We start from the raw sequence: 12,997 nt of genomic DNA on the forward strand, positions 1-12,997 counted from the left end.
GTGAGTTTCGGAGTGTTACTGAAGGGTGTGAGTATCGGAGTGTTACTGTTGGATTTGAGTATCATTGTTACTGAAGGGTGTGAGTATCGGAGTGTAACTGAAGGGTGTGAGTATCGGAGTGCAACTGAAGGAAGTGAGTATCGGAGTGTTACTGAAGGGTGTGAGTATCGGAGTGTTACTGAAGGGTGAGAGTATCAGTGTTACTGAAGGGTGTGAGTATCGGAGTGTAACTGAAGGGTGCGAGTATCGGAGTGTTACTGAAGGGTGTGAGTATCGGAGTGTTACCAAAGGGCGTGAGTATCGGAGTGTTAACGAAGGGTGTGAGTATCGGAGTGTTACCGAAGGGTGTGAGTATCGGAGTGTTACCGAAGGGTGTGAGTATCGGAGTGCAACTGAAGGAAGTGAGTATCGGAGTGTTACTGAAGGGTGTGAGTATCGGAGTGTTACTGAAGGGTGTGAGTATCAGTTTTACCGAAGGGTGAGTGTATCGGAGTGTTACCAAAGGGTGTGAGTATCGGAGTGTTATCGAAGGGTGTGAGTATCGGAGTGTTACTGAAGGGTGTGAGTATCGGAGTGTTACTGAAGGGTGTGAGTGTCGGAGTGTTACTGAAGGGTGCCAGTATCGGAGTGTTGCCGAAGGGTGTGAGTATCGGAGTGTTACTGAAGGGTGTGAGTGTCACTGAAGGGTGTATCGGGGTGTTACCGAAGGGTGTGAGTGTCGGAGTGTTACCGAAGGGTGTGAGTATCAGAGTGTTACTGAAGGGTGTGAGTATCGGAGTGTCACTGAGGGTGTGAGTATCGGAGTGTTACCGAAGGGTGCGAGTATCGGAGTGTTACCGAAGGATGTGAGTATCGGAGTATTACTGAAGGGTGCGAGTGTCGGAGTGTTACTGAAGGGTGTGAGGATCAGTGTTACTGAAGAGTGTGAGTATCGGAGTGTTACCGAAGGGTGTGAGTATCACTGAAGGGTGTGAGTATTGGAGTGTTACCGAAGGGTGCGAGTATTGGAGTGTTACCGAAGGGTGCGAGTACCGAAGTGTTACTGAAGGGTGTGAGTGTCGGAGTGTTACTGAAGGGTGTGAGTATCGGAGTGTTACTGAGGGCGTGAGTATCGGAGTGTTACTGAAGGGTGTGAGTATCACTGAAGGGTATGAGTATCGGAGTGTTATCAAAGGGTGTGAGTATCGGAGTGTTACCGAAGGGTGTGAGTATCGGAGTGTTACCGAAGGGTGTGAGTATCGGAGTGTTACCGAAGGGTGTGAGTATCGGAGTGTTACCGAAGGGTGTGAGTATCGGAGTGTTACCGAAGGGTGTGAATCGGAGTGTTACCGAAGGGTGTGAGTATCGGAGTGTTACCGAAGGGTGTGAGTATCGGAGTGTTATCGAAGGGTGTGAGTATCGGAGTGTTACCGAAGGGTGTGAGTATCGGAGTGTTATCGAAGGGTGTGAGTATCGGAGTGTTACCGAAGGGTGTGAGTATCGGAGTATTACTGAAGGGTGCGAGTGTCGGAGTGTTACTGAAGGGTGTGAGTATCGGAGTGTTACTGAAGGGTGAGAGTATCGGAGTGTTACTGAAGGGTGTGAGTATCGGAGTGTTACCGAAGGGTGTGAGTATCGGAGTGTTACCGAAGGGTGTGAGTATCACTGAAGGGTGTGAGTATCGGAGTGTTACTGAAGGGTGTGAGTATCGGAGTGTTACTGAAGGGTGTGCGTATCGGAGTGTTCCTGAAGGGTGAGAGTATCGGAGTGTTACGGAAGGGCGTGAGTATCAGAGTGTTACCGAAGGGCGTGAGTGTCGGAGTGTTACCGAAGGACGTGAGTATCGGAGTATTACTGAAGGGCGTGATTATCGGAGTGTTACCGAAGGGCGTGAGTATCGGAGTGTTACCGAAGGGCGTGAGTATCGGAGTATTACTGAAGGGCGTGATTATCGGAGTGTTACCGAAGGGCGTGAGTATCGGAGTGTTACCGAAGGGTGTGAGTATCGGAGTGTTACTGAAGGGTGTATCGGAGTGTTACTGAAGCGTGTGAGTATCGCAGAGTTACTAAAGGGTGTGAGAGTAACGGAGTGTTACTGAAGGGTGTGAGTATCGGAGTGTTACTGAGGGCGTGAGTATCGGAGTGTTACTGAAGGCGTGTTACTGAAGGGTGTGAGTATCACTGAAGGGTGTGAGTATCGTAGTGTTACAAAAGGGTGTGAGTGTCACTGAAGGGTGTGAGTATCGGAGTGTTACTGAAGGGTGTGAGTATCGGAGTGTTACTGAAGGGTGTGAGTATCGGAGTGTTACTGAGGGTGTGAGTTTCGGAGTGTTACTGAAGGTGTGAGTATCAGTGTTACTTAAGGGTGTTAGTATCAGAGTGTCACTGAAGGGTGTGAGTATCGGAATGTTACTGAAGGGTGCGAGTATCGGAGTGTTACTGAGGGTGTGTATCGGAGTGTTACCGAAGGGTGTGAGTATCGGAGTGTTACTGAGGGTGTGACTATCGGAGTGTTACTGAAGGGTGAGAGTATCGGAGTGTTCCTGTAGGATTTGAGTATCATTGTTACTGAAGGGTGTATCGGAGTGTTACCGAAGGCTGAGAGTATCGGAGTGTTACTGAGGGTGTGAGTATCGGAGTGTCACTGAATGGTGTGAGTATCGGAGAGTTGCTGAGGGTGTGAGTGTCGGAGTGTTACCGAAGGGTGTGAGTAACGGAGTGTTACCGAAGGGTGTGAGTATCGGAGTGTTACTGAAAGGTGCGAGTATCGGAGTGTTACTGAAGGGTGTCAGTATCGGAGTGTTACCGAAGGGTGTGAGCATCGGAGTGTTACTGAGGGTGTGAGTATCGGAGTGTTACCGAAGGGTGTGAGTATCGGAGTGTTACCGAAGGGTGTGAGTATCGGAGTGTTACCGAAGGGTGTGAGTTTCGGAGTGTTACCGAAGGGTGTGAGTATCGGAGAGTTACTGAAGGGTGTGAGAGTATCGGTGTGTTACTGAAGGGTGTGAGTATCGAAGTGTTACTGAGGGCGTGAGTGTCGGAGTGTTACTGAAGGGTGTGAGTATCACTGAAGGGTGTGAGTGTCGTAGTGTTACAAAAGGGTGTGAGTATCACTGAAGGGTGTGAGTATCGGAGTATTAGTGAAGGGTGTGAGTATCGGAGTGTTACCGAAGGGTGTGAGTGTCGGAATGCTACTGAAGGGTGAGAGTATCGGAGTGTTACTGAGGGTGTGAGTATCGGAGTGTTACCGAAGGGTGTGAGTGTCGGAGTGTTACCAAAGGGTGTGAGTATGGTGTGAGTATCGGAGTGTTACCGAAGGGTGTGAGTATCGGATTGCAACTGAAGGAAGTGAGTATCGGAGTGTTACTGAAGGGTGTGAGTATCGGAGTGTTACTGAAGGGTTTGAGTATCATTGTTACTGAAGGGTGTGAGTATCGGAGTGTAACTGAAGGGTTTGAGTATCGGAGTGTTACTGAAGGGTGTGAGTATCGGAGTGTTACCGAAGGGTGTGAGTGTCGGAGTGTTACCAAAGGGTGTGAGTATGGTGTGAGTATCGGAGTGTTACCGAAGGGTGTGAGTATCGGAGTGCAACTGAAGGAAGTGAGTATCGGAGTGCAACTGAAGGGTGCGAGTATCGGAGTGTTACTGAAGGGTGTGAGTATCAGTGTTACCGAAGGGTGTGAGTTTCGGAGTGTTACCGAAGGGTGTATCGGAGTGTTACTGAAGGGTGTGAGTGTCGGAGTGTTACCGAAGGGTGTGAGTATCGGAGTGTTACTGAAGGGTGTGAGTATCGGAGTGTTACTGAAGGGTGTGAGTATCGGAGTCTTACCGAAGGGTGAGAGTATCGGAGTCTTACCGAAGGGTGAGAGTATCGGAGTGTTACCGAAGGGTGTGACTATCGGAGTGTTACCGAAGGGTGTGAGTATCGGAGTGTTACCGAAGGATGTGAGTATCGGAGTATTACTGAAGGGCGAGAGTATCTGAGTGTTACTGAAGGGCGTGAGTATCTGAGTGTTACTGAAAGGTGTGAGTATCGGAGTGTTACTGAAAGGTGTGAGTATCACTGAAGGGTGTGAGTATCGGAGTGTTACTGAAGGGTGTATCGGAGTGTTACTGAAGGGGGAGTATCAGTGTTACTGAAGGGTGTGAGTATCAGTGTTACTGAAGGGTGTTACTATCGGAGTGTAACTGAAGGGTGTGAGTATCGGAATGCTACTGAAGGTTGCGAGTATCGGAGTGTTACTGAGGGTGTGAGTATCGGAGTGTTACCGAAGGGTGTGAGTATCGGAGTGTTACCGAAGGGTGCGAGTATTGGAGTGTTACCGAAGGGTGCGAGTACCGAAGTGTTACTGAAGGGTGTGAGTGTCGGAGTGTTACTGAAGGGTGTGAGTATCGGAGTGTGACTGAGGGCGTGAGTATCGGAGTGTTACTGAAGGGTGTGAGTATCACTGAAGGGTATGAGTATCGGAGTGTTATCAAAGGGTGTGAGTATCGGAGTGTTACTGAAGGGTGTGAGTGTCGGAGTGTTACTGAGGGTGTGAGTGTCGGAGTGTTACTGAAGGGTGTGAGTGTCGGAGTGTTACTGAAGGGTGTGAGTATCGGAGTGTTACTGAGGGCGTGAGTATCGGAGTGTTACTGAAGGGTGTGAGTATCACTGAAGGGTATGAGTATCGGAGTGTTATCAAAGGGTGTGAGTATCGGAGTGTTACTGAAGGGTGAGTGTCGGAGTGTTACCGAAGGGTGTGAGTATCGGAGTGTTACCGAAGGGTGTGAGTGTCGGAGTGTTACTAAAGGGTGAGAGTGTCGGAGTGTTACTGAAGGGTGTCAGTATCGGAGTGTTACCGAAGGGTGTGAGTATCGGAGTGTTACCGAAGGGTGTGAGTATCGGAGTGTTACCGAAGGGTGTGAGTATCGGAGTGTTACCGAAGGGTGTGAGTATCGGAGTGTTACCGAAGGGTGTGAGTATCGGAGTGTTACCGAAGGGTGTGAGTATCGGAGTGTTACCGAAGGGTGTGAATCGGAGTGTTACCGAAGGGTGTGAGTATCGGAGTGTTACCGAAGGGTGTGAGTATCGGAGTGTTATCGAAGGGTGTGAGTATCGGAGTGTTACCGAAGGGTGTGAGTATCGGAGTATTACTGAAGGGTGCGAGTGTCGGAGTGTTACTGAAGGGTGTGAGTATCGGAGTGTTACTGAAGGGTGAGAGTATCGGAGTGTTACTGAAGGGTGTGAGTATCGGAGTGTTACCGAAGGGTGTGAGTATCGGAGTGTTACCGAAGGGTGTGAGTATCACTGAAGGGTGTGAGTATCGGAGTGTTACTGAAGGGTGTGAGTATCACTGTTACTGAAGGGTGTGAGTATCGGAGTGTTACCGAAGGGTGTGAATATCACTGAAGGGTGTGAGTATCGGAGTGTTACTGAAGGGTGTGAGTATCGGAGTGTTACTGAAGGGTGTGCGTATCGGAGTGTTACTGAAGGGTGAGAGTATCGGAGTGTTACGGAAGGGCGTGAGTATCGGAGTGTTACCGAAGGGCGTGAGTGTCGGAGTGTTACCGAAGGACGTGAGTATCGGAGTATTACTGAAGGGCGTGATTATCGGAGTGTTACCGAAGGGCGTGAGTATCGGAGTGTTACCGAAGGGCGTGAGTATCGGAGCGTTACCGAAGGACGTGAGTATCGGAGTATTACTGAAGGGCGTGATTATCGGAGTGTTACCGAAGGGCGTGAGTATCGGAGTGTTACCGAAGGGTGTGAGTATCGGAGTGTTACTGAAGGGTGTGAGTATCGGAGTGTTACTGAAGCGTGTGAGTATCGCAGAGTTACTAAAGGGTGTGAGAGTATCGGAGTGTTACTGAAGGGTGTGAGTATCGGAGTGTTACTGAGGGCGTGAGTATCGGAGTGTTACTGAAGGCGTGTTACTGAAGGATGTGAGTGTCACTGAAGGGTGTGAGTATCGGAGTGTTACTGAAGGGTGTGAGTATCGGAGTGTTACTGAAGGGTGTGAGTATCGGAGTGTTACTGAGGGTGTGAGTTTCGGAGTGTTACTGAAGGTGTGAGTATCAGTGTTACTTAAGGGTGTTAGTATCAGAGTGTCACTGAAGGGTGTGAGTATCGGAATGTTACTGAAGGGTGCGAGTATCGGAGTGTTACTGAGGGTGTGTATCGGAGTGTTACCGAAGGGTGCGAGTATCGGAGTGTTACTGAGGGTGTGTATCGGAGTGTTACTGAAGGGTGAGAGTATCGGAGTGTTCCTGTAGGATTTGAGTATCATTGTTACTGAAGGGTGTGAGTATCGGAGTGTTACCGAAGGCTGAGAGTATCGGAGTGTTACTGAGGGTGTGAGTATCGGAGTGTCACTGAATGGTGTGAGTATCGGAGAGTTGCTGAGGGTGTGAGTGTCGGAGTGTTACTGAAGGGTGTGAGTAACGGAGTGTTACCGAAGGGTGTGAGTATCGGAGTGTTACTGAAAGGTGCGAGTATCGGAGTGTTACTGAAGGGTGTCAGTATCGGAGTGTTACCGAAGGGTGTGAGTATCGGAGTGTTACTGAGGGTGTGAGTATCGGAGTGTTACCGAAGGGTGTGAGTATCGGAGTGTTACCGAAGGGTGTGAGTATCGGAGTGTTACCGAAGGGTGTGAGTATCGGAGTGTTACCGAAGGGTGTGAGTATCGGAGTGTTACCGAAGGGTGTGAGTATCGGAGTGTTACCGAAGGGTGTGAGTATCGGAGTGTTACCGAAGGGTGTGAGTATCGGAGAGTTACTGAAGGGTGTGAGAGTGTCGGAGTGTTACTGAAGGGTGTGAGTATCACTGAAGGGTGTGAGTGTCGTAGTGTTACAAAAGGGTGTGAGTATCACTGAAGGGTGTGAGTATCGGAGTATTAGTGAAGGGTGTGAGTATCGGAGTGTTACCGAAGGGTGTGAGTGTCGGAATGCTACTGAAGGGTGAGAGTATCGGAGTGTTACTGAGGGTGTGAGTATCGGAGTGTTACCGAAGGGTGTGAGTGTCGGAGTGTTACCAAAGGGTGTGAGTATGGTGTGAGTATCGGAGTGTTACCGAAGGGTGTGAGTATCGGAGTGCAACTGAAGGAAGTGAGTATCGGAGTGCAACTGAAGGGTGCGAGTATCGGAGTGTTACTGAAGGGTGTGAGTATCAGTGTTACCGAAGGGTGTGAGTTTCGGAGTGTTACCGAAGGGTGTATCGGAGTGTTACTGAAGGGTGTGAGTGTCGGAGTGTTACCGAAGGGTGTGAGTATCGGAGTGTTACTGAAGGGTGTGAGTATCGGAGTGTTACTGAAGGGTGTGAGTATCGGAGTCTTACCGAAGGGTGAGAGTATCGGAGTGTTACCAAAGGGTGTGACTATCGGAGTGTTACCGAAGGGTGTGAGTATCGGAGTGTTACCGAAGGATGTGAGTATCGAAGTGTTACTGAGGGCGTGAGTGTCGGAGTGTTACTGAAGGGTGTGAGTATCACTGAAGGGTGTGAGTGTCGTAGTGTTACAAAAGGGTTTGAGTATCACTGAAGGGTGTGAGTATCGGAGTATTAGTGAAGGGTGTGAGTATCGGAGTGTTACCGAAGGGTGTGAGTGTCGGAATGCTACTGAAGGGTGAGAGTATCGGAGTGTTACTGAGGGTGTGAGTATCGGAGTGTTACCGAAGGGTGTGAGTGTCGGAGTGTTACCAAAGGGTGTGAGTATGGTGTGAGTATCGGAGTGTTACCGAAGGGTGTGAGTATCGGAGTGCAACTGAAGGAAGTGAGTATCGGAGTGCAACTGAAGGGTGCGAGTATCGGAGTGTTACTGAAGGGTGTGAGTATCAGTGTTACCGAAGGGTGTGAGTTTCGGAGTGTTACCGAAGGGTGTATCGGAGTGTTACTGAAGGGTGTGAGTGTCGGAGTGTTACCGAAGGGTGTGAGTATCCGAGTGTTACTGAAGGGTGTGAGTATCGGAGTGTTACCGAAGGGTGTGAGTATCGGAGTCTTACCGAAGGGTGAGAGTATCGGAGTGTTACCAAAGGGTGTGACTATCGGAGTGTTACCGAAGGGTGTGAGTATCGGAGTGTTACCGAAGGATGTGAATATCGGAGTGTTACCGAAGGGTGTGAGTATCGGAGTGTTACCGAAGGGTGTGAGTATCGGAGTGTTACCGAAGGGCGTGAGTATCGGAGTGTTACCGAAGGACGTGAGTATCGGAGTATTACTGAAGGGCGTGATTATCGGAGTGTTACCGAAGGGCGTGAGTATCGGAGTGTTACCGAAGGGTGTGAGTATCGGAGTGTTACTGAAGGGTGTGAGTATCGGAGTGTTACTGAAGCGTGTGAGTATCGCAGAGTTACTAAAGGGTGTGAGAGTATCGGAGTGTTACTGAAGGGTGTGAGTATCGGAGTGTTACTGAGGGCGTGAGTATCGGAGTGTTACTGAAGGCGTGTTACTGAAGGGTGTGAGTATAACTGAAGGGTGTGAGTATCGTAGTGTTACAAAAGGGTGTGAGTGTCACTGAAGGGTGTGAGTATCGGAGTGTTACTGAAGGGTGTGAGTATCGGAGTGTTACTGAAGGGTGTGAGTATCGGAGTGTTACTGAGGGTGTGAGTTTCGGAGTGTTACTGAAGGTGTGAGTATCAGTGTTACTTAAGGGTGTTAGTATCAGAGTGTCACTGAAGGGTGTGAGTATCGGAATGTTACTGAAGGGTGCGAGTATCGGAGTGTTACTGAGGGTGTGTATCGGAGTGTTACCGAAGGGTGTGAGTATCGGAGTGTTACTGAGGGTGTGACTATCGGAGTGTTACTGAAGGGTGAGAGTATCGGAGTGTTCCTGTAGGATTTGAGTATCATTGTTACTGAAGGGTGTGAGTATCGGAGTGTTACCGAAGGCTGAGAGTATCGGAGTGTTACTGAGGGTGTGAGTATCGGAGTGTCACTGAATGGTGTGAGTATCGGAGAGTTGCTGAGGGTGTGAGTGTCGGAGTGTTACTGAAGGGTGTGAGTAACGGAGTGTTACCGAAGGGTGTGAGTATCGGAGTGTTACTGAAAGGTGCGAGTATCGGAGTGTTACTGAAGGGTGTCAGTATCGGAGTGTTACCGAAGGGTGTGAGTATCGGAGTGTTACTGAGGGTGTGAGTATCGGAGTGTTACCGAAGGGTGTGAGTATCGGAGTGTTACCGAAGGGTGTGAGTATCGGAGTGTTACCGAAGGGTGTGAGTATCGGAGTGTTACCGAAGGGTGTGAGTATCGAAGTGTTACTGAGGGCGTGAGTGTCGGAGTGTTACTGAAGGGTGTGAGTATCACTGAAGGGTGTGAGTGTCGTAGTGTTACAAAAGGGTTTGAGTATCACTGAAGGGTGTGAGTATCGGAGTATTAGTGAAGGGTGTGAGTATCGGAGTGTTACCGAAGGGTGTGAGTGTCGGAATGCTACTGAAGGGTGAGAGTATCGGAGTGTTACTGAGGGTGTGAGTATCGGAGTGTTACCGAAGGGTGTGAGTGTCGGAGTGTTACCAAAGGGTGTGAGTATGGTGTGAGTATCGGAGTGTTACCGAAGGGTGTGAGTATCGGAGTGCAACTGAAGGAAGTGAGTATCGGAGTGCAACTGAAGGGTGCGAGTATCGGAGTGTTACTGAAGGGTGTGAGTATCAGTGTTACCGAAGGGTGTGAGTTTCGGAGTGTTACCGAAGGGTGTATCGGAGTGTTACTGAAGGGTGTGAGTGTCGGAGTGTTACCGAAGGGTGTGAGTATCCGAGTGTTACTGAAGGGTGTGAGTATCGGAGTGTTACCGAAGGGTGTGAGTATCGGAGTCTTACCGAAGGGTGAGAGTATCGGAGTGTTACCAAAGGGTGTGACTATCGGAGTGTTACCGAAGGGTGTGAGTATCGGAGTGTTACCGAAGGATGTGAGTATCGGAGTATTACTGAAGGGCGTGAGTATCTGAGTGTTACTGAAAGGTGTGAGTATCGGAGTGTTACTGAAGGGTGTATCGGAGTGTTACTGAAGGGGGAGTATCAGTGTTACTGAAGGGTGTGAGTATCAGTGTTACTGAAGGGTGTTACTATCGGAGTGTAACTGAAGGGTGTGAGTATCGGAATGCTACTGAAGGGTACGAGTATCGGAGTGTTCCTGAGGGTGTGAGTATCGGAGTGTTACCGAAGGGTGTGAGTATTGGAGTGTTACCGAAGGGTGCGAGTATTGGAGTGTTACCGAAGGGTGCGAGTACCGAAGTGTTACTGAAGGGTGTGAGTGTCGGAGTGTTACTGAAGGGTGTGAGTATCGGAGTGTTACTGAGGGTGTGAGTATCGGAGTGTTACTGAAGGGTGTGAGTATCACTGAAGGGTATGAGTATCGGAGTGTTATCAAAGGGTGTGAGTATCGGAGTGTTACTGAAGGGTGTGAGTGTCGGAGTGTTACTGAGGGTGTGAGTGTCGGAGTGTTACTGAAGGGTGTGAGTATCGGAGTGTTACCGAAGGGTGTGAGTATCGGAGTGTTACTGAAGGGTGTGAGTGTCGGAGTGTTACTGAAGGGTGTCAGTATCGGAGTGTTACCGAAGGGTGTGAGTATCGGAGTGTTACTGAGGGTGTGAGTATCGGAGTGTTACCGAAGGGTGTGAATATCGGAGTGTTACCGAAGGGTGTGAGTATCGGAGTGTTACCGAAGGGTGTGAGTATCGGAGTGTTACCGAAGGGTGTGAGTATCGGAGTGTGACCGAAGGGTGTGAGTATCGGAGAGTTACTGAAGGGTGTGAGAGTATCGGAGTGTTACTGAAGGTTGTGAGTATCGAAGTGTTACTGAGGGCGTGAGTGTCGGAGTGTTACTGAAGGGTGTGAGTATCACTGAAGGGTGTGAGTATCGGAGTGTTACCGAAGGGTGTGAGTATCGGAGCGTTACTGAAAGGTGTGAGTAACGGAGTGTTACTGAGGGTGTGAGTGTCGGAGTGTTACTGAAGGGTGTGACTATCGGAGTGTTACTGAAGGGTGTGAGTATCGGAGTGTTACTGAAGGGTGTGAGTATCGGAGTGTTACCGAAGGGTGTGAGTATCGGAGTGTTACCGAAGGGTGTGAGTATCGGAGTGTTACCGAAGGGTGTGAGTATCGGAGTATTACTGAAGGGTGTGAGTATCGGAGTGTTACTGAAGGGTGAGAGTATCGGAGTGTTACTGAAGGGTGTGAGTATCGGAGTGTTACCGAAGGGTGTGAGTATCGGAGTGTTGCCGAAGGGTGTGAGTATCACTGAAGGGTGTGAGTATCGGAGTGTTACTGAAGGGTGTGAGTATCACTGTTACTGAAGGGTGTATCGGAGTGTTACCGAAGGGTGTGAGTATCACTGAAGCGTGTGAGTATCGGAGTGTTACTGAAGGGTGTGAGTATCGGAGTGTTACTGAAGGGTGTGCGTATCGGAGTGTTACTGAAGGGTGAGAGTATCGGAGTGTTACGGAAGGGCGTGAGTATCGGAGTGTTACCGAAGGGCGTGAGTATCGGAGTGTTACCGAAGGACGTGAGTATCGGAGTATTACTGAAGGGCGTGATTATCGGAGTGTTACCGAAGGGCGTGAGTATCGGAGTGTTACCGAAGGGTGTGAGTATCGGAGTGTTACTGAAGGGTGTGAGTATCGGAGTGTTACTGAAGCGTGTGAGTATCGCAGAGTTACTAAAGGGTGTGAGAGTATCGGAGTGTTACTGAAGGGTGTGAGTATCGGAGTGTTACTGAAGGCGTGAGTATCGGAGTGTTACCGAAGGGCGTGAGTATCGGAGTGTTACCGAAGGACGTGATTATCGGAGTGTTACTGAAGGGTGTGAGTATCGGAGTGTTACTGAAGCGTGTGAGTATCGCAGAGTTACTAAAGGGTGTGAGAGTATCGGAGTCTTACTGAAGGGTGTGAGTATCGGAGTGTTACTGAGGGCGTGAGTATCGGAGTGTTACTGAAGGCGTGAGTATCGGAGTGTTACTGAAGGGTGTGAGTATCACTGAAGGGTGTGAGTATCGTAGTGTTACAAAAGGGTGTGAGTGTCACTGAAGGGTGTGAGTATCGGAGTGTTACTGAAGGGTGTGAGTATCGGAGTGTTACTGAAGGGTGTGAGTATCGGAGTGTTACTGAGGGTGTGAGTTTCGGAGTGTTACTGAAGGTGTGAGTATCAGTGTTACTTAAGGGTGTTAGTATCAGAGTGTCACTGAAGGGTGTATCGGAATGTTACTGAAGGGTGCGAGTATCGGAGTGTTACTGAGGGTGTGTATCGGAGTGTTACCGAAGGGTGTGAGTATCGGAGTGTTACTGAGGGTGTGACTATCGGAGTGTTACTGAAGGGTGAGAGTATCGGAGTGCTCCTGTAGGATTTGAGTATCATTGTTACTGAAGGGTGTGAGTATCGGAGTGTAACTGAAGGGTGTGAGTATCGGAGTGTTACCGAAGGCTGAGAGTATCGGAGTGTTACTGAGGGTGTGAGTGTCGGAGTGTCACTGAATGGTGTGAGTATCGGAGTGTTGCTGAGGGTGTGAGTATCGGAGTGTTACTGAAGGGTGTGAGTAACGGAGTGTTACCGAAGGGTGTGAGTATCGGAGTGTTACTGAAACGTGAGAGTATCGGAGTGTTACCGAAGGGTGCGAGTATCTGAGTGTTACTGAAGGGTGTGAGTATCGGAGTGTTACTGAAGGGTGTGAGTATCGGAGTGTCACTGAATGGTGTGAGTATCGGAGTGTTGCTGAGGGTGTGAGTATCGGAGTGTTACTGAAGGGTGTGAGTAACGGAGTGTTACCGAAGGGTGTGAGTATCGGAGTGTTACTGAAACGTGTGAGTATCGGAGTGTTACCGAAGGGTGCGAGTATCTGAGTGTTACTGAAGGGTGTGAGTATCGGAGTGTTACCGAAGGGTGTGAGTATCGGAGTGTTACTGAAAGGTGTGAGTATCGGAGTGTTACTGAATGGTGTGAGTATCAGAGTGTTACTGAAGGGTGTGAGTATCGGACTGCAACTGAAGGAAGTGAGTATCGGAGTGTTACTGAAGGGTGCGAGTATCGGAGTGTTACTGAAGGGTGCGAGTATCAGAAT

The sequence above is a fragment of the Somniosus microcephalus genome, chromosome 13, assembly GCF_052327205.1.
Source record: "Somniosus microcephalus isolate GS21.2 chromosome 13, FLI_Smic_1.0, whole genome shotgun sequence".
Taxonomy (NCBI): domain Eukaryota; kingdom Metazoa; phylum Chordata; class Chondrichthyes; order Squaliformes; family Somniosidae; genus Somniosus; species Somniosus microcephalus.